Below are 20,246 nucleotides of genomic sequence, written 5' to 3'. Positions count from 1 at the left end.
CCTGTGTCTGTATTTCTTGGGTGAAAGCTGAGTGAGCTGCCATTATGGCGGCTACCCAAAGTTCACGTACCAGTAATTTCTTTTGCAAAACAAGAGAAAAAAAGTAAAAAAGGCCTTTTTTAGTACTCTCTGACTATGTATGTAGTAGTGAGTCACCCTATAGTGCTGCTAGTGGAATTCCTGAAACTCATAGTGTCACAGGCTTACAAAGACGGCGGAAAGATACATGCCAAAATGTTATACTGTGTTTGCTACTTGCTGGTGTTACTGAGTGTCAACCTTCCGTTGAATTATTTTGACTTTATGTTAAAGACTATTGGCTACAGTATTTTTCCTTCTTTCTTCATAGATGCTACTCCCAAAAAGCTCACCCGTAAGGAGATGGCTGTCCGGGCCATGGCCCGTAAGCTGGAGGCTATTTGTGTCGAGTATCGGCGGTTGTGGGCTCGGGAGCATGAGGAGACATCAACATCTACATCCTCCTCCACTGCCCCCGTGTCCACCAGCCAGAAGCCTCCAGCCAAACGGAGCCATGGCCCGACAGCCTCCCGCCGCCACCGCACAGCAGCAACAACATCAGCCCCCCCCCAGATCCTGGATCGTTCTTGTGCGCTGACTACGTAAAAGAGTGGACTACCTGGAGCGGTTGGTCGAAAAACATCAGCGCCAGCTTCAGGACCTCCGCATAGAGCAGCGGGACATGAAGCAACAGCTTGCAAAACTACGACACCGGAGGAAGTGACTGTCCCTTGCCCCTTTTTCAAAGACTCTTGGGGGGGTGGGAATTGGGTGTTTGGGAAAGGGGACTTTTGGACTTTTGGACATTGGTTGGGGTTAGGTAGGGGGATGTTGGGTTAATTTATTTCATTTTTTGACTACCTCAATATATTTCTTAATAATTATTTTTCGTACCAAAACATAGTAAACGTGTTCATATTATTTTGTGTGGGGGTAGTCGGTGGTTACTGGACGTTTGGTTTCTTACAACTTACCAGCATGAAGGAAACATCTAGTCCTGAAATGTACCAAAGTGCCAGTAACCAAGTTAGTGAATTCAGTAGCCCTACAAGTACTTTACTAGTAGTACTGGCAATCTCTGCTCTCCTCCCAGTCCTAGCCCATTATTCTACCTCTCCAAAATGCTTATCTTACCTGTGATTCGTGTTTGAGAATCGGGGTAGCCCCAGGGCTGGCTGCATTGCAAATGGTGATTAAGGTTGGTTGTTGACTTGAATCCTCGACGGATGCAATATCATTGTTGTGCTGGTAGCAGTAGTGGTACACACTTGCAGTATCACCATATGAAAAAAAGAAGAAATTGAACATTGAGTGGCCTGAGCGTAGCATTAGAAACAGTACAATAGATAGTACGGTACAGAACAGCCCTAAATTGTAGCCTAAGTAGTGCCAACGTAAGATAAGCATTAAGCATTAGATTGTTCACGTCGTGTAGGAGGAGGATGTTCTTATTATCAATCCACGATGGCGCACAAGAGCTTCTGGTTGCTTTGACCTTCTCCTCCCCAGCAAGTGTGTGGAATTTTTTGTTGTTGTCAGTCACACCTCAATGAAATACCACACAGCCCGGGGGAAGAGGGTTAGGGTTTGAAAATTGGATGGAATGGGGGGTTTTGGGAAAGTTTGGTAGAGAGGAAAAAAAACACGGCATGGACAGTCAAACAACAAATGAAGAGAAACAAATCTTTGGATTTGAAGATATTCATAAACCTTTAAAGGGACATAAAGGAAGTGCACTACTGCATGCCAGAAGTTGTTTACTAAATGGATGGTTAGCTTACTGAAAAGTAGTACTACTACTTACTGCAACTTACTAGTAACTACGAAGGAACAAGTTGGCAGTACAGGGCTGCAGTCATTACGCAATTTCACTTGCCTCTCTGCCCTCAGAGAATAAACACTTAGAACATTAAATTAGTGTTAAACATAGCAAAGACGTGTCAAATAGCTGGAGGGATGAATTTGAAGCAGAGATCAAACAAACGCACAGAGTCACACTCGTAGAAGAAAGTTCAAGTACACAAGAATATCATTTAAAAGATAGGGAGAATTTTGGATACTGTTACTGTTTTTTGTAGTTGTCCCGTTGAATTTGTGAAGTTGATATATCCAGCCATTCCTCTTATTCGCGGTACTCCTTCATTCCATTGGATGCTCCGTCGATTAATCTTGGTGACCAGACACACTGACTGTCCACTGCCTGCCTGATGCGGATTTGCGGATCGCTAATTGTAAGCCTGAGTAGTACATCGATGGCACAGGGTAAAAGCCTGCCTGTAATTGATGATGGAAAAACACAACAGTAAGTGTTAAAGACACCTCGGAGAAAAAAATATATAAGGCACGCTGTGTAGTGCAAAAATTATACTGTCACTTTCAGAGACGACAATCCCCAAAATCTAGAACACCCCTCATTACCCTCCCAAAAACGTGCAAAATACTACTGCTACCTCGCAGAGGCCTTATTTCAAATCGTGGCAAAACGCACTCAGAAAGTATGGCCAAAACCCCCCTTTTCCACCATGGATTTTCTTCAAACCACTTGCAATCAAAATTAGACATTCCAACAAGTGTTCCAAGACCCCACCCAGTCGTAAAAATCTCGAACCCCCGCCCAAACACATGCAATACAATACTGCTAACCCTAAAGAGCCCTAAATTAAGAATAGTGGCAAACGCTTTCTTTAACTAGGCCAAATCCCCCTTTTTCCACCATGGATTTTCATCAAACCACTTGCAACCAAAATTACACATTCCCACGAGTGCTCTAAGACCCCAGAACCCAGTTGCAAAAATCTAGAACACTTTCAAACACATGCAGTACTGCAGCTAACCCTAACGAGCCCTAAGTTAAAAAAAGTGCCAAAACGCTTTTCAGCGTGGATTTTCTCCAAACCACTTTTATCCGGTATTAGACCTTCCCAGCAATGCCCCAAGACCCGCCAACCCACCCGCAAAAAAGCAGAATACCCCCAAACAGGCAAAAAGCAAAAATGGAAAATCTCATACTTAAAATCGGCCTTCCTTCAATTCTATCCAAACACGCTGTGCAGCTAGGCCATAAATCCCGTTTTCCACCATGGATTTCCTGAAAAACAAATGCAAGCAAAATTAGACTGTGCCAGCAGTGCTCCCAGACCCCAAAACCCACCCCCAAACACCAGGAACCCCCAAACCGCACCCTAAAGATAAGCAAGTGAGCAAAAACGCAAAAAAAAATTCAACTCCGATTTTCTCCAAAACACTTTTATCCGGTATTAGACCTTCCCAGCAATGCCCCCAGACCTGTCAAACCAGGCGGAAACAAGTATAAGACCCCTAAACAGGCAAAAAGCAAAACCGGAAAAACTCACACTTTTCCTGAAAAACAAATTCAATCAAAATTAGACTGTGCCAGCAGTGCTCCCAGACCCTCCGACCCAGCACCGCAAATCTTGAACACCCCCAAATAAACCCCAAAAACCAGCAATACTGGTATATTGAAAACATGGCAAATTGCGCTGTTCACAAAAAACAAACAGCAATTGGTTTCAACAGAGACAGACAGCCATTGCTGTCCACTGCATGCCATCTTCTCATTATTCATTACCTGCTCTACTTTATGTCCGCATCTTCTTCAGAAAGTGAGGGCCCACAGGGCAGCCTCTCCTGTAAATTTCAAAAGTAGGTCTGTCAACAATCAGCAAGCATGTAGTCAGTCAGTTATTTCAGTCCCACTTGAGGGGACTCGTCTACGAAGACAAAGTTTGTTTTTTCTCCATAATCCATCCATCTGCATTGAGGGAAATGGATAGGGGGAGTCTGGAGGAGGAGGATAGAGGAGCATGATTGAGTTGTGAACTTGTGAACATCTGAATGCAGACTGCGGCACCTTCAAATCAATAAGGAAAATAAGATGAAGACAGTGCTGATTATGGACTTATTGTGATTTGGTAATTAGAGTTTTGTTGTGGTAAAAGTAGCAAAACAAAGAAAGACACACAGGAATAAAAGTGAATAAGTACAGAAAAAAAGGAAGTAATTTTCAGTCCTCGGTGTCAGGGAAGCAGAGCTCGTCCTCCAAGTCTACGAATTGAGACGGGAGTAGGTCTGGTGACCGAGAAGAACTTCCGTCGTCGTCACCTAAGTCGGTGTCCTCTTCTTCCTGCGTGCATTCACGTATTTTGTAATCGGGTGGTATGAAGTGCTGATTCATATTGATTATTGTTAACCTCTCCACATTTTTGGGCAAAAGGCGGGTCCTTTTTGAAGTAACAATGGCAGCAGCAGCACTGAAAACACGTTCAGAAGACACACTTGCGAGTGGCCAAGACAAATAATTTAGAGCCAGGTTGGTGATCTGTCGCCATACAGAGCTTTTCCCATACCAATATCCAAATTGGTTCTCATTATGACAGACCTCTGTTGGGTCATCCAGATAGGCCTGCACCACCGACTCAAGGTTCTCCAGGGTTGATCCACTTTGCGTACCATCTGCAACCTTTTCATCAGTGGACCGAGCTAACCCTTGTTGAGTTAGCCAATCCCCTTCCGACAATATTTGTTTGTGGCCTGGTGCAGGTGAGGATGATGATATGGTTGCTGGTGTCGTTAACGGCTGTGAGGGAAAGTGACTCCCTTCGGCCACGGATTGAGAAGTGGAACTTGACGCCGGATGGCCTGCTCATTCAGTTGTACTTGTGCTGCCTCCTTGAAGGTTCTGACGGTCTTTTTCGAACCGAGTGGCTGACACAGCTAGCCAATGTTTGTACTTTGAAACATCTGCTTCAGAAAAAGGAATGAAAGTATTGGTGGGCAGTGCCTTTTTGTACCGTGGATCAAGAATAGTGGCACAAATGTAATGTTGGTCTGTATGTATCTTTTTAAGCCTTTCATTGTCAAGTAGGCGCCATAATAACTTCTCCGCCAAACCATATGCTTCTCGCTTTTCAACATCATCTCGGAACGTTGAAGACAGCTCCTTCAGTTGGTGCTCTAGCATGCGCAACAATGGGATAGCTTTGCTCAAAGAACAGTCCTCCTTGCTGACTTCACGCGTGAAGAGCTCAAAAGGACGAAGCATGTCTGTCAGGCTTGCAATTAGCTTCCGTTCCTCCAACTCTAGCATCAAGTCTTTGTGAGTAGAACCCAGTTTAAAGACAAACTCATGTATTACCTCCCACTGCTCAGACAGACGCTCAAGCATTTGAAAGGTTGAGTTCCAACGTGTTGCCACCTCCTGGATTAGTCCTTTGACTGGCAGTTTACGTTCATATTGAAGGCTCCTCAGCTGCTTCCGGGCCTTAAAAGAATGTTTGAAATGTGTGCAGATTTTTCGGCAGATAGTCAGTACTTTGACGACTGGCTCTTCTGTTTTCAAGAAGGCTTGCACCACGATGTTAATACTGTGCGCCAAACACGGCACTCTGAAATAGCCACCGTTGTCCATGGCCTTAACTATATTACTGCCATTATCCGTGGAAACATAACCAACTGTGCGGTTTCTTGGATGCAGCCATTCATTGACCTTCCTGTTAAACTCCTCCAAAAGGTTAGGTGCAGTGTGAGATTTCTCCATGGCAAACATGCCTACTGTTGCATGTTTGCGAGTAGCTTGAAAAACTTCCTCCATGTCAACATCTTTGTGTTTTAACTGTTTTTCGACCCCTGCAAAAGAGACCCGGTGTGCAGTGATGCACATGTAATCAAGGACTTGGCAACTGGTCCACATGTCTGTTGTCATGTGGATAGTGTGAACAGCACTCTTTAGAATAGCTGCGCCAATCACCTCCAGCACATCTTGATGTAGTGCTGGAACAGCAACCTTTGCAGAATAGGACTGGCTAGGAACCTTCCCTTTGGGCCACCCCTTCCACGAAAGAGAAAGGGAGAAGGTCCAGCGCTAGCATTTTAGCCAGCTTTGCGTTATACAGACGCACCATTTGGTGGTTGTGTTCAAATGCACATCCGACCAAAACATGCTGCTAATGGTGCGCTGGACCGTTTTACGTGATGATGATGATGATGCAGACTTCAAACCAGTTAGGCTCATTGATTTAGTTTTTTGCATTGGTGTCTCGCCCAGACTCTTAGTGTGCCTCATACATGTTGCAGGGGTAGAGGGTGTGGGCGCTACCACTGCAGTGCTGCTGCCAGGGGTACTGGGTGTACCAGAAAAAATGTCTGTCGCTTCTTCACTTCCCCCTGCACGATCAGCCTCTCATCATCATCATCAGATGCAATATCAAGGGATACATTTGGATTTATTTTTGTTTTGGCTTCATCAATGTCACTTAGGTGCTTATACCACTGGATATGGTGGTGTTTTTTGAGATGACCTCTCTGGCCTCCGGTACCATAGTTGGTACCAAGCTTACCCCGACTAACTGATACTTTACAAATCGAACAAACGACCATGTTTTCCGCCTTTTTGCTAATAGTAAAGAAGTCCCAAACTGGGGATTGGAGAAGTCTGCAGGTGGTGGAGGCGCTACTTTGACTTTCAATGCCAGATGAAGTGGAGGATGGACGTGGCTGAATTTGTTTCTGATGTTCACTTACAGCACCACTACTTGAGGTAATGGAGGTCGAGCTGGATGGAGGTCCCTGCCGGCCCTTCTGACGAGAAAATATGGAAGCTGGAGGTCGTGTTGGTGTTGTAGTTAACTGCGTTGGTGGTGGTACCAGTGCCACGCTGACCACATCCCGCTCAGCAGCCATTCGGGCTAGGGTTAAAATGTTTGTCTGCTGCAAGCCCGCTGTGGCTGTAGTGACGTCTGTGATGACTGGGTCATCGTCAGACTCTTCATCAACAGCAGAAGGCACCACTTCTTGTTTATCTTTAGCAACCATAAGTAGAAGCCTTGCGGGAACCTTCCTTTTAGGCTTAGCTAACTTTGTCGGCTCATGGTGTGCCTCACTGTCAGACTGCATTAGTGTGTTCCAATCAAGTTCAAGGTCATCAGAATGAAGGGGGATTGAAGAAGAACTTGTATTAGTAGCAGCCCTCCTTAACCTTTTTCTCCGTGGGGATCTGGAAAGCAATGGATCATCCTCAGGAGGAGTGGATTCCTCGGATGATTCTTCCACTTGAATATCATTTTCCTGATGTGCCCCTACTTCTGGAAAAAAAGGATTGTAGGCAGTTGTGCCGCTCCATTAACCTCTAGTGGCACCTCTCCATGCACCTCTACTTGCGCCTCTCCTTGTGCATGTACTTGAGCCTCTCCTTACCCATGTACTTGTGCCTCTCCTTGCCCATGGACTTGCGCCTCTCCTTGCCCATGTACTTGCACCTCTCCTTGCCCATGTACTTGCGCTTGTACTAGTTGCACTTGTGGTTGTCGTTGCGGCTGTGCTTGTTGAACACTCGCCAGCTGAGTTAAACCCGGCGTTGATTGGGTGGTACTTTCTTGTGATGAGCCAACATCACTGGTCGATGGTGATTGAACAACCAAAGTGGCTGCCGCAGAAGCACTCATGGGCTTGGACCTAACTTGGCGTGGTGGCACTGACCCCAATGAGGCGGAGGTGCTGCTTCCAGCTTGGTCCCCGGTGGACACCGCTGCTGCTGCAGGCGTAGTTTTTTTTCCCAAAACAGGTGTCGGTGGGCACACCCGTCTCCTTGGTAGGTGGTGCTACTTGCTTCTTCTGCTCCTTCTTACTGGCAGTGGCCCTGGCAACTTTCTTCGCTGAGGCGCTACGGCCACCTTTCTTTGGGCCCATCTTCTTCAGATGTCAGAACAGCAGGCCGCAGTTGCACGAGTTGCAGAGTTGTCTTGTCTGTGGCCACACGTGACGTCGAGTGACATTGTGCTGCACACACCGCTGCAGGACTTCTTCCTGGCACTGGTGATTCTCTTGTGCACCTAAAAGCAATGAAAGAGGAACATCAGTTATACACCCCAAAAAGTCAAAAAATACATAACAATCACCACAATCCCATGCCATCCATGCCCTCAATGATGTTTAAATTCAAGACCCCCCACAGAAAGACAAGGCCCATGCACCACTGAGTACCCCAGGGCATAATGGATGAAAGCTAGGCAAAATGGGTGCAGGCCTGAAAACACTGCCTGCCTTCAAAATGGCCCCTTGCCCCCCAGCATATGGCCAGGCCCTGCCTGTACCAGCACTCAAAATGGCCCCCACCCACATGGCCAGTCCCCAACAATACCCCCAAAAATCGAAAAACACATAAAAATCGCCACAATCCCATGCCATCCATGCCCTCAATGATGTTTAAATTCAAGACACCCCACATAAAGACTAGGCCCATGAACCACTGAGTACCCCTGGGCATAATGGATGAAAGCTAGGCAAAATGGGTGCAGGCCTGAGAACACTGCCTGCCTTCAAAATGGCCCCTTGCCCCCCAACACATGGCCAGGCCCTGTCTGTACCAGCACTCAAAATGGCCCCCACCCACATGGCCAGTCCCCAACAACACCCCCAAAAATCACCACACTCCCATGCCATCCATGCCCTAAATGATGTTTAAATTCAAGACACCCCACAGAAAGACTTGGTCCATGCACCACTCACTACCCCTGGGCCTACTGGCTAGTGAGGCTTTACAGGCACCCCAAAATAAAAATAAAAACATATAACAGTGAGCTAAAATTCCATGACATAAATGGGAATTAAGATTTAAAAAAAATCAGAGAGACAGTTGTATCATGCACCCATGACTAACCATGGGCCTACTGGATACTGTGGCTAGCTACCCACCACAATATATATTTTGTTAACGATGTGAAAAAAGTTTTAGAACTGGAGTTGCCTCAACTGCAATGCCCCAAACAAACAACACCAACTTACTTGTAAAATCTCAAGTCCAAAAGTGATCCAAACTCCAAAGTCCAAAAAGTCCTCAAATACAAAAATCCACCAGCAGCAAGAAAAAGTAATCCTTCCAGCTCAACAGCCAAATGAAATGTAGTGTAGTTCCTATTTTCCCTATAGGCCCTGCGCATTGGAATAACATAAACAGTAGTATAGACGTAGAAGTGCGGTCTTCCAGGTCTCTACTGACTACGCTAAACTTAATTGGGTTTGTTACCAACTAGCTCAGAGGTCACTGGAAACTTTCCTGACTGAGTAGGAAGTGATCAGCTTCCCTGGTACAGACAAGAAGGTATTCAGTTTTCCAACAACCGCATAAACATGACAACTTTGCTCCTCAGATAAGAGTCAATCTCTAGAGTCGTGTGAAACAATAGACAGTTATTTTACTCAGTCAGTTTTGTGCAGATTACTTTCACCAAAGTGCAGAGAATAGAGAGACGAGCGTTTTCAATAAAAGATATTATTTATTGAACAGAAAAAACAAAAAACAGGAAACCATCTATCTTTTATATCAATGAACTATTTACAAGATTGAAAATATGCATATGTTTAAATGTTACAAATCTTTTTATCCTTTGTGTATAATTATGTATCATTTTTATTGAATATCATGTTATTAAATTTGTATCTTTATATGTACATGCAATAGTGTATTATCGTTTTTTGAATATGTATTGAGTTACTTTTCATGTGCTAGTTGGTTCATGAATTTGCCTGGGTAATCTACTCACACTTGCTCTTTGCCCTGACCCAGGAAATCAATCCGTATCAGGGGGTCCTTGTTTGCTACACACAGTTATTTTACTCAGTCAGTTTGGTGCAGATTACTTTCACCAAAGTGCAGAGAATAGAGAGACGGGCGTTTTAAATAAAAGGTATTATTTATTGAACAGTCTTTATTCTCATGCAAGAGAAATGAATTGCCACAATTGCAAGACTTGTCAATATAAAAAGTGCGTACAGTAGAATGAGGATTGCGAAATAATACTGTAAAAGCATTGATATGGTTTCTTAGCCATACAATGGTTTAAATTAATAAAATATATACATTCATATATACATTAGGCTAACATACTCAACTGGTGCTTCTAACTACGCCTACCCCAGTGTACCTGACCTAAGCCTAACACGTGGATGGGAGTAAGTAGCAGTTTAAGTTAAGTTGGTTTTGCCAAGGTTTGCTTCAAGAATTCTCTCTAAGGGTTTAGTCAACACCATACCTCTGGAATAGAATGTTGGAGGTCTTGTATCTCCTTCCAGGACTCGATATCCCAGTCACTCGCAAGAGTAGGCTGGAAACGCCGGAGCTGGATTTTCTCTGCAGGAGAAAAGACAGCGTCTCTCTCAGCGTGTTGAGGAGGAGGAGGGGCAGCATCCGTGGCAGCTTACATTTGCTGGGCTCTGCAAGGGACAGCTGTTCTGCTCCTGTGTTCACCACACAATCGCTATCATTGATGTCGTTGAGGCAGCGTTTGCTAAAGCAACGTTGGTAATATTTATACCTGAAAGGTGCCTTGTTTGACGTAAGTTTTTGGACATAAGACGTCAATAAAGATGTCACTAGGAATTGATCATCTCTCAGTGCTCATTAGAGTTCTATTACTAATCAAAACATAGCAAGCGGGGATTTCCCAGGTTGCTGAGTTTTATCTTGTTGAAGAACTCGGAGTGTTAATCCAGGAATCTAAGAAAGTGACATCTGCCATGTCATCTGCTGTAATGAGCTGCAGAGGAAGAGATACTGAAATGTGGCTCTGATCGTGTGAGGCCAGAGACGAGTTTCTGAATATCGCTCTTGATCGTTTATGCCAATATAGGGATATGAATGAATTATAGCGGATATAGGGGCATAAGGTCATAGCATTGATCGGGGTCCTAGATTAGAATACGACACCCACTCCACAAATTTATGTCCATCAAATTACTAAAAACTAGAGCAATAAGATGCACGTGTAACATTGCCCACCCCAAAATACATTTTCGCATTTGAAATGGTGCATTTTGAAAATACATGAAAATATCGGTACTGTACGCCTTTAAGCATAGGAATCATTCAAAAATTATAGCATATGTAATCAGTGAACGATTATGCGAAAAAATTACACATGAAATATCTCTTAATACAGAAAAGAAGGGTGAGATAATTTCATCACATATAAATGGATTTTGCTGTAAAATGTGCTAGAGGCTGATGTAAGGTAATCCTGTCTCTAGATCTACTAAACATAGAAGTTCTGTTCTTTATGAATAGGTCTACTTTAAGCAAAGAATTTCGTGCCAGAAAAAGGTAAATATTTTGAAAAAGTTCAATAAAAAAAAAACTTTTCATGGTGAACGGGGGAATAGAGTTCCAGTACTTTTGTTGATCAAAACCGAAGGCCGAATTCAGAGTTCATGAAAACGCTGCGCGTCGGAATGTTTTTCCAAAATTATTGTTTCTGTTCAGGGGAGAACATCATATCAGACAGGCTCTCAAAGAACTGGTCTACAAAATCAGGTGACAGTTGGACCAAGTTCGATAACGCTGTAACTTGGCAGGTGTGAGAATGATTTCTATCATCAAAGTCTGGATCAGCAATGCTCACAGATGGTCGTACCTGGGTGATGTTGCTTTTGTTTCTCGCTCCACTGTTACCACCTACTCGTAGCACTGGAGTCTCCATGAATGCCGTCATCAGGATTGGTAGCTGCTGGGGACAACACAATGCGTGAGCCGTTACTGGACTTAGCAAAGTATCGATATCCATTGGTACTGCTGATGGAAGTGCAAGACAGGTGTCTAACACGCATTCATCTCCGCATAGCATACATCGAAGCACAGGTAAGATGCAGGTTTGCCATATAGGTCTGAATGAAAGGAACCAGGTCATGTTTAGATCTCTCAACCTGGCCAATCCAAGGACTCTAGTTATCCTGTCCCGGTAGCGTATTGCTAGGATTGTTTCTTCCATTCCTGCCGGAGTCATGTCTGTGTTTTGGCTTGCCATATCGGAGCAGGAGGGTCAAAAATAAAATGCCTTCTACAGGTCCCAAAATAAGGGGGATGCCGCCAAAGACAGAATGGACAAAATTGGGAATGATTCCCAGAATTGCTCTGAATGGTGTTAAGAGACCCGTAAAAATCGTTTTAAATACGCCTGGGATGCCTGTGGCACTAGACATGTTAAGAATTTGGCTAAGCATTTCTGTGAAATGCACGGGGCAATTTGTTGATAAAAGGTCATGTATCTCCGTAGCTGTCCTTGCAACTAGGAGATCATACGTCTCTTTTGATGACGTGATGGGCACTGTTGTCTGTGAAAGCACAGACTTCATTCTGCTTAAAGTATCAATTCGTATAGAAGAGAAATTCAGACAAGGCCATAAGGGAGTCTCGGAGTCTCCAGGGCCGTTTGGAAACAATGCTTGCATACTACAAGTGACCTTGGAAGTTACGTGTACGAGATATGCCTTCCCTGGCAAAAGGCCACAACAGCTGTGATCCGTTATTAGAATGTAACTCCCATTCGAGAGTTGCTTAAAGAAAGGCTCTATCTGCGTTGCACGTGTGACATGCTGGTGGCACGAAAGGTTGTTTGAATTTCCTTCACAGGCCCCATGTAAATTAATACCCTGGCACAAAAGTATATCGCTCAGTGAATGTTTGCAATTTTCACCACTAAGAAATACATTTTTGTTGCTGTCACTATAACATGTGTGTGTGTATGGTAATTTCCATGTTGACTTAATGTACCCTTTACCCAAACGTTCATACTGGCCAGTCGGTATATATTCAAGGCACTTTCTAAATCGGAAAGTAGTTATCGGAATTGTGATAATCCTGTGTATTATCCATTCAATGACAGTACTTTCTGACATTGTCAATAGTAATCTCTCAAGTTTTTCGATGCTCAGGATTGTATAGTCTGCTCCTTTTTGTGCCAAGCTGATTTGTTTATCAGTAAGGTTAAAGATGGAAAACAATGACGTTGTGTTGATTAAACGCCATGGCACATAGCCTGAACGAAGATTTTGCAGCGTCCAGCCTAACTGTACAATAGAACGCAATTGTGACTGGCCATGCTGTAACATTAGCAAGTCTTTGTCTATTATATCTATGGCAGATGATACAATGCTGTCAAGTGAATATATTCTGGAGGACAGAGTCATTAACCCATTGTCCACTACAGAAAGTGATTGTTCCAAATTAATACGATCAATTTCTCGTATTTTTTCTGCTGTTTCAATTTGTGTGACTTTCCAAGCCTCGTTGTATGCCGCATATACACTTGCCGCTATGAAACGTTTTTGAAGCTGTTTGCATGGTCCCAGAATGAAATCGCGCAAATCAGCACCATATTTAAGTAAAGATAAGTGTTGCTTAATTTCTGCCAGTGTGGATGCTTCTAGCCATTCAAGGCACAGCTTCCCTACACTGTATGTTGTTACTATCCCTGGATGTTGTCTCTGGGAGTATCTAGGGTCTGGTCTGGTCATTGCTAACCCCTGTGTTTTATTCAGGAATCTATCTTGACAGTTATTTGTGTCAGTAGGCCAGATTAACCACTTTTTCCAATCAGGATGTGTTCTGTTTAGCTGTAAAATTTGCGATACGTCTAATTCAGTATCTGTGGTTGCATCATCAGGTATTGGCTTTGGAATACACGGTTTGTTAAGGTCTTTAATCTTAGCTAGGCCAAGACAAGTTGTTTGATGAATTGTGTCATTTAAGAACATCATTTGTTCTGGGATCATGCAGGCTCGAAATAATGCTTCTAGGCCTTGTACCTGCCAATCTTTTGTACCCCAGATTGTTTTTGTTTCAATATTATTTTTCCAAAAATCAAAACCAAATATCATCATTTTTTCATAAAATGCTTCTGAATATATCAATGTATTATTTGTCAACATTGTTTTCGTCCCTGTTTTATCCAACAGTTTATAATAAAACGTTTCTGCATCACTTGTGTTAAACCCTGAGAAGTACTTGAATTTCTCATAGAATGTTTTAGAACTGCTTTTAGGTGGAGTAGCACAATGTTCCCATTGGTTATACTTAAAAACATTTCTAGGTTGTGCAGATTTATGTAAGTAGTGGTCTCCATAATGTGAGAAGCAATACATGTGTTCATAATTAGATGAACCTTGTAAATAACCATGTTCTGTAAATCTTGCTGACAACACTAAATCAGACATCATATTATTAATACTTTCAAAATCCCAATCATCAGAGAATGTACTAGGTTTTACAAAGTCACTTAAGGAAACCTTGAACTGGTGAGGATAATTCAAGATTTCAACCGGACCATATACTTCATAGTCAGTCTTGTCCCATACTACCCCGCCGGGTATTGGAATTGCTGTGACATTTACAGTTGATAGTTCTCTTTTCGTCATGTGAGATGATTTGTGTGGTTTCAGGACTAAGTTGATGTTCTGACTTGCTGTGTCCATTGAACTGTAATGAACTTTCCTAAAATTAAAACCAAAATTATGCATAGTAGGAGTATAAGTACCCCTGAGATTATCCAATGCTCAATCAATGGTGCATCCAGATATACTTCTTTGATGTCATGAAAGAGTTCTGTTGCTTTTTCTTTAAAAGTCTTTGTTTCTGGCGTTACTTCAGGGTTGCTTTGATCCTCAGAAAAGTTATCGAAATTGATGAAGTAGCCAGAGGCAGTTCTGTCAATTGTTGGAATTGTATTCTCAATTTGTCTTTCGGTAGCACGTTCTGATGCCACATCATCATAGACTGGTGTTTCATGACAAACTGTTTCAATCTGTGTTTCAAGAGGCACGAGTTCCATGGCATTATTGCAAAGTCCCTCTCTGTGCACTGCAGGTTTATCAAATGTGATTAATCTTTCTGTTTGAACCTCTTGGATTGTTGCAACTTTGGGTATTCTGTAGTTTCTCGGGAGTCCACTGGGCCTACTGTTGATTATAGGCCACATGCTTGTGGTTTTACCAGGTCGGTTGATACAACTCTGTTCTCCTTTTTACCAGCAAGGGGCGGTAGTACTACTGATCTCGTTCCGTTGATTGCCAAGACAGGTACTGCTTTTCTGTAAGAAGGCCCAAATTCCTTCTTCACCGCTATTTTTTCTCTGACTAGATCCCCAATCTTTGGAATACAGACAGGTCTTGCTGGGGCTGGTGGTGCCTCGTCAGTGGTAGCTGGCTGTTGTTTTAACTTTATGTTGCTTTGTTCTTGTTTCATTCAAGTCCTGTAAAACAGCCAAACGATCTTTGATGTCAAATTCTCCTTTCTTATCTTCTACAACTGATACCTGAGTATCTAAGTCCTGAATGTGCATTCTAGTTCCGAACAATAGTTCGTACGGGCTGAAACCTTTTAGAGAATTTCTTGGCAAATTGTTTAGACTAAGCTGGACACTTATTAAATGTTTGACCCACCCATCACCCGAACCAATACCTTTGCAGTTATAGATTGCTTTATGTCCCGGTTTTTTCTTTCTACCATACTATTCCCTTCGGGGTGTGACGGACAAAAATACTGCAATTCAATACCCATGCTGGCCATGGGCTCCTTATAAGCTCGAGAGCTGAAAGCAGGACCCTGGTCAAAATGGAACATGGCAATTGCGTATGTGCCGATAAAGACTCGCAGATCTTTTATAACCGTTCTGGCGTCAGCCGAGTGCTGGGGCCACATTTTTTAAGTGAAGTTAGTCTTAAATGATTAATAGGACGCTGGATGGCATGTAGACAGCAATACCCTGTCTACAAACGGTAACTGGGTAATAGGCAGGACCGGTTCATTACTGCGATCCCTGTCACAGTCGGGACAGTTCTTTACATATATTTGATGTTGCACGCTCATCCCCGGCCACCAGTATACTGATTGCAATTCAGTCAGAGATTCCTTCATCTGAATGTGCCTTGGACCTTCACCCATGTGTGCGTCTGCTATTAATAACTTTCTCCTGTTCATATTTGGAATCACTCTATCCCCCACTCCAGGGCGAGCAAAAGGAACGGAGTTTGCATCAATTACGTATGCATAATTGAGTGGATAATTCACGGGTAGTGCTGCACATTCGCCCTTTGAGGACGTTTTTACTGCCAGCATGATTTCCCCATCTATGTATTTTTCTGAACGCTTTTTTGTGGTTACGGAAGCCGGTTTAGTTGCTTCTGCTGTGGCTGTATTAGCCAATGAATTCCCTGCAACGTGAACGCCTTCACATTGATGACTCAGAGTGTGTATCACCTGAGTCTTTTGTAGTTCTTTCTGTAAAAGAGCTACTTGTTTCCAAAGCATTTTATGCTTTATTATGGCACCTGTGTCATCTTTGAAACCATGTTGAACCCAGCTCTGTAATTTATTATTGTAAGAGTTGACGCAATAATGCGGATCGTACACGATTAGTGTCGGGAATTCACGTTCTGCATTTTCAAGCGCCATCTTTAAAGATCTGATATCCGTTCTCTGAACCGAACAGATTCTTACTGATTCAGTTTTTGTTATCTTCGGTCTGAATTTACCGCACAGCCAGCGACCTTTAACAATCGCACAGGCTGCATCGTAGGTTTTATCTTCTACGTTGTAGTGCTGTACAAATCTGTCTGTGTAGATTATACAGGCGTACTGTGGGAGAGGCAGAAGTTCGATTGGCAGAGGATATTCTTCTTCATAAGTTAAATCATTCAGTTTTTTGAATTGCGGAGCAAAATAGTATTTCACATCCTCCACATCAAGAGAATTAACCCACTGTATCCATTTCAGATCCAGTGACACTGTAGGCAGGTTTACTGGGCTGAATATCGCCTCGAAGGCGGATTCCGCTGTGAGGACATTGATCCTTTTGCCATGTGCTAGTTCTCGTTCATTTGCTATTGCAGTTTGCACTGCTTTGACAGTATTTTCTGTGTGACTGAATGTTTTTTCTGCTTGTGTGTACAAGTGAGATTTAATAGAAATCGTTACCTTTTCTCCCTCTTTAGAGGTCAGGTACGTAAATCCACATCTTCCTGGGATGACTCGGATTACAAGATTGCGTGTGTTATCATGTGTTTCTAATTTTGTTTTTGCTAACATGTCTATTTGCAGTGATCTCAAAATTTCTGTGTGTTTTTGAGTCCAGTTGATCGGTTTAAAATCAGGTTTAATTAGTTCGTAGAGAGGTTTAACCCTCTCCGCATAATTTAGAATGTAAGTTCTTCCGAAATTCAGGAAGCCTAGAATCGATTGTAAGTTCTTCAGCGTTTTCGGTGCTTGGAGTACAGCGCACTTCTCTAAGAAGTTGTCCGCTAGGCTTTTCGCTTCACTTGATAATTCGTATCCTAAAAATAAGACTGTCAGATGGGCAATTCTTGACTTTTTAAAGTTGAATTTGTAACCCTCTGCTGTGAACCCAAGTATTATGGTGTTCACTCTTTTCAAGTGAGTATTCAAGTCATCATCTGTTAGATAGATGTCATCGACATAAGATAATGCCTCATAAACATACATTTGTAGTAACTCTGTTACTCTTGCTGAAAATAATCCTGGGCTGTTCTTGAACCCCTGTGGGAGCCTACAGAAATTTTTCTGGGACCCCATTACTGAGAAAGCGGTCAAGTACCTGCGTTCGGGTGCAATATTTTGACAAAAGAAACCATTAGAAATGTCTAATGTCGTTTTATATTTTTTCCGAACTATGTTATTCATTAGTGCAGCACTATGCAAATTTTGTACTGCAAATGTTTTGCAACATGAGTTAAGGTGTCTGTAGTCCAAAACTAGACAATATGAATTGTCTGGTTTGGAGACAGGAAACAAAGGATTGTTCATTTGAGAGGTGCATGTTTCGATCACCCCCTGATATTCAAGATGATCTAAAATCTCCCTGGCTTGTTTTTTAGCTTCTTGCTTAATGGGATACTGCCTTTGTGCAGTCGGTTGATTTTTCAACTGGATTTTGTGAGGAGGAGAGTCCTCATCCCATCCAACATGGTTTTTATATAATGCTGGTGCCTGGGCCACTGCCCATTTCCTTGCATAAGTATATTTTTTATGAATCGGAATGTGATTCGAGAAGGCAGGCATAATGATTTCTTCGCCACGAGGGCACTCCCTGACAAACTCTGGGGGCCAATCTTTCTCAGCTAGCAGGATATCATAGCCTTTTGAGAGGTTATCCCAAAATAGACCCCTTATTTTCCTAGTCTTATCTCCCTCTATACGCAATGGTATTTCGTATATTTTATGAGGTTCGCTAACTCTGGTGTCGGCAGTTTCTACTCGAATGTATTCATTCGTGTCCACTGTCTCCAGATGACTCATCAGGATCTTGCGAGCTATGCTGATTTCTGCTGCACTGTCTAACATTGTCTGAGCCCACTCCCCGTTTTTCAACTGTGTTCTCAGTATTCTCGGTATGTTCGATTACTCTCATACTGGCTACCTTCTTTCTTGGAAATTGTAACTTTTTACTTTCAGCAGGTTCCTTGTCTTTGGACTTGGTGTGCTCCCCTGGGACTGACCGTCCTCTTCTTTCCGATTTCTGCGAAAAAGATCGAGAGGGACGTGTATCAATACTTTGATATCTATCAGGCTTCTTCAAATTATCCCTATTTCTAAGGTTATATCTTTTTTCAGAGGGCTCCCTTTGGGGAGACTGGTGTTCTCGAGTCGGAGTTCTTTCTCTCAGTCGAGGAGACCTTCCTCTGGACTGGAAAACTTTTTCCTTGGGAGTGGATTGTTTATTTCCATCCCAGCTCTTTTTAGGAGTGTTTGAATTATTTTTAATAAATAACTTTTCAGGATTTTCGAGCAGTTGGGGTTTCACTGGTTTCCCACCCAAGCTGTCTCTACCTAATTCTTCATAACATTTTTCTATAAATCTGGCAAGCTAATTTGGTTGATCTGTTATATCTGTTTCCTTCAACTTCTGGCGGATCGCCACAGATGCTGCTTCTCCTTTTATATTGGCTAATAATATAGCCGAGACCTGCTTGAAGTCTTTCAGTAATTTCATACCAAGAATTAAATCAGGTTCTGGACCGTATTCATTCTGAATCTGTTTTAGCACATCTGGTATTACCGCCATTGACGGAACACCATGCGTTTTCATGTAAATGGAAGCAAAGACTGTACCCCAAGTGTCACAGTCCTCCACGTGTGGTGCGACCCCCATCGGAAGGCAGATGGTCAAAATTCTGTGTTTCTCGATAGGGGTAGTATTCGGAAATACTGCCTCTATTTGAGTAATTTTCTGCGCTAACCAGAAAGGAATTTGTTCCCGTTTTATGGGTGTTTTACCAAGACATGATTGTATGTTCTGTGGTGTAATTTTATTTGTGTTCCCCTGATGAGGGGTCAGCTGTGGAACATTAACAGCTGTTTGGACTGTTGCAGTCCGCATTACATATTGGACTAATTGTCTATGTATTTTAATTAAGGTTTTTAGCTGTACTAACAGCTAATCTTTTGACATTTTTGCAATGTCCGGATGTGGTGTGTATCTGGCTAGAACCGGCCACGTTGCTCCTGGTCTACCTAGTGGACTGAGCCTGGTTATATGATCATTGTGTTTTAGAGCGCCTTTAAACCAGAGCAGGTGCTCTTGGTAATTTAATGGGATTTCAATCTCCTCGAAAGGAGCGTATTCATCCGGTGGATCCCCTACTATGTAGTAGTGGAACTCGTGTGTTGCAGCGTTTGTCGCTGGAAATTTTATCCAAGAATAGAATACCTCTGTCTGCCGATATTCGTGAGCCTCTATCACGAAGACGACTGTGCCACCCTGCGTGGTCAGTCCATTTTCTTTAAGTTTTGACGTTATAGTTTTTCTTATGTTGACCGGGATCATTTTTGCACCCGGTTCAGTAATCCCTGTACCTTCGGGATTCTGCTGAGTCGCATTTACTGCGGCATCAGTTCCATTTTCAGTGTCTGACATTTTATTGTCAGAAAGGTTTTGCAGAGGAGGTCTCCAAGGAGACAAAGATTAGGTGCACAATATTTTGGAACACTGTATCCTTCAACGTTGAATAAACCAGAACTTTACATAGGAATCTCTTCCTACTAAGGTCGGGCGGATTTGAACCTTTCACCCACTCCAGACGTCTATTGGAGTATTTACGGGAGAAAGGGTCTGTGTGAAAAATGCACGACTGAGTTACTCTAACGTCTTGCGTTAGTTTTATCGCCTTACCAAACGTTGGGCGCCATGTAGTGTAGTTTCTATTTTCCCTATAGGCCCTGCGCATTGGAATAACATAAACAGTAGTATAGACGTAGAAGTGCGGTCTTCCAGGTCTCTACTGACTACGCTAAACTTAATTGGGTTTGTTACCAACTAGCTCAGAGGTCACTGGAAACTTTCCTGACTGAATAGGAAGTGATCAGCTTCCCTGGTACAGACAAGAAGGGATTCAGTTTTCCAACAACCGCATAAACAAGACAACTTTGC

General features: G+C 43.0%; 1 protein-coding gene and 1 pseudogene across 1 annotated transcript in view; one reads left to right on the top strand and one right to left on the bottom strand.

The window, feature by feature from the left end:
• Window positions 1-20,246, top strand: part of LOC147663514 (verrucotoxin subunit beta-like) — a 463,930-nt gene that overhangs the window by 196,950 nt on the left and 246,734 nt on the right. The gene's annotated exons all lie outside the window — the stretch shown is intronic.
• LOC147663515 (zinc finger BED domain-containing protein 6-like) lies at window positions 4,043-5,203 on the bottom strand (annotated as a pseudogene).

The sequence above is a fragment of the Lissotriton vulgaris genome, unplaced genomic scaffold (genome assembly GCF_964263255.1).
Source record: "Lissotriton vulgaris unplaced genomic scaffold, aLisVul1.2 SCAFFOLD_340, whole genome shotgun sequence".
NCBI classification, from domain to species: Eukaryota; Metazoa; Chordata; class Amphibia; order Caudata; family Salamandridae; genus Lissotriton; species Lissotriton vulgaris.
Note: the sequence above shows the minus strand (reverse complement) of the source record. Positions and strands in the feature narration are given on the sequence as shown.